Consider the following 2,058-nt stretch of genomic DNA (forward strand, 5'->3'; position numbering starts at 1 on the left):
ACAAGACTAAGCTACACAGTCTCCTGACAAATTCGGTCAAGGGTTATGACCAGAGGAGGGAGGGAGAAGGAGTAGTGCGGAAAGCCTCAGTAACATAATAACTGCTTGTTTATGAAATATAATAACCTCTTACATGAAGAAACTGCTTCTAGCAAAAGGCCAACCTCTCCTATAATTCCAGCTAACTGCAATGCTAGCCAATCATATATCTTCTTTGGGCATCCTGTAATAAAACCCTATGCCCTAAAATGGTAAAACCCCAGAAAAATAATATGCACCCTGCTGAGAATACACCCCAACTGGTGCCAAGTACTGCCCATATCGGAAACCACCAAGAAGCCCACCACCCAATATGCACCCAATTCTCGGAAAACTAATAAGGAAGGTATTGGGAAAAAGGGACAGACCCCAACTCTTATTTCACGTAAATGATGTATAATTTGTACTATGCTTGCAGTTTGTAAGAATAAAAGGCAGCCTGCGCGTTGTGCTTGGTGGTGTAGTTTTCGGACTGCAACCCCAACGCGTTGGTATGTATTGCAATAAACTGGCCTCAGGCTTGAGTCTGTGAACTAAAATCAATGCGTGGGTGACTTTTTCCACGACACTCCTTTGCCACTAACTTCCTATGGAATATAGAGTCCTGAAGACTTGTACGGTACATCTTCACTGCACGCTTCTTTTGGTGCGTGTAGAGCATATACACGGGTAGCCCCCACCCCCAGTATATGTATAAATAATGATGTAAACAGAGACACACTGCTTAGGTGAGTAAAGACATGCCTGAAGAGGCTGGATATTTATGTGAGTACAAACCCTCTATGCACCCAAGCTGTGGCCTCTTGTCCACACCTCTATTTTTAGGAGTATAGTGTTCCTCTTCCTTCCTGCTGCAGGGGCCTCTCCCCTCTGCAGGAAAAGACTGCAGGAGTGGGATAACACTTCATCAGCTCTCTGCTGCCAGAGCCTTTCCCCAAGACATGTAGCTTATGCAGCAATGTGGACACAGCGTGGTTTCTATTTCCTTGACACTAGTGTGTAGTGTAGACATAGGAGGACAAGATGTTCCAATTTTATAAGTACAGACCCGATATTTTAGGCTTTTCTTATATAGGCACCTATTACCCCCCACACTCTGTCCCAATTTTTCATGTTTGCTATCTGGTCACCCTATGGAGACATAGCCTCAGTTCAGCCCTGTGGAGCTTAGAGCCTCTTCAGCACTGATGATTCTCATTATCCAAACACTTTTTCCTGTTGGTTTGGGTGTCTCCTGAGATCCTGGGAAAATTGAGACTCACTTGTATTTGCGTGAGCATCATTCAGTTTCAGGTGCACTCTTCACTTTTCCACTTATCACAGCTTTCAGGTAGTGTCCCGAGGAATGTGCTATTATGCCAATATCCCACATCCAAGCTCGCACTGGGCGCTGAATGGATTTAAGGCAGACATTGTTCGCACCATTGGTAGGTTCAGACCTCAGTGCTGGTCAGAAACACAAGACACTACCATAAATAAACTCTAGTCTTTCCACACGGAAGAACATGAGTGGACATTTACAGGAAGTTCTACCACATCCCTGGTACTTTAGGGAGCAGCTCTGCCTGAGAATAGAACTGACCGGGAATTTTCCATTGGAATGATTTTTCCATGGGATACAGTTTCTCCATAATTCAAATTTTCTGTGGTGTCACAGTGTCACACGAGCTCTGTAAGACAGAACAGGGGTCAGTGCATGTGTGAGTCATCTGCCTCCTAATGAGGCTTAAGGGGGGGATGTGGGGCCCTAGAGGGAAGAGAAAGACCAGGTGAATTAGTCAGGGAAATGGCAGGTGAGAGCTGCCTAAGACTCAGAAATCAGCAAGTCAGAGCTGCCTGAGACCAGGCAACTGGAGGAGGCCCCTGAAGGAAGCTATATGTGTTTCCAACAGGGAAGACGGAAGAGCAGCAAGAAGGTTTTGCTGCCTGGAGACCTGGAGAGGGCTGAAGGCAGGAGTGGACACAGAAAGAGTTGCCTGCTGGCTTCCAAACTAGAAAGCTGGAGCCGAGGGCTGAAGG

The sequence above is a fragment of the Trachemys scripta genome, chromosome 12 (genome assembly GCF_013100865.1).
Source record: "Trachemys scripta elegans isolate TJP31775 chromosome 12, CAS_Tse_1.0, whole genome shotgun sequence".
In the NCBI taxonomy this organism is placed as follows: domain Eukaryota; kingdom Metazoa; phylum Chordata; order Testudines; family Emydidae; genus Trachemys; species Trachemys scripta.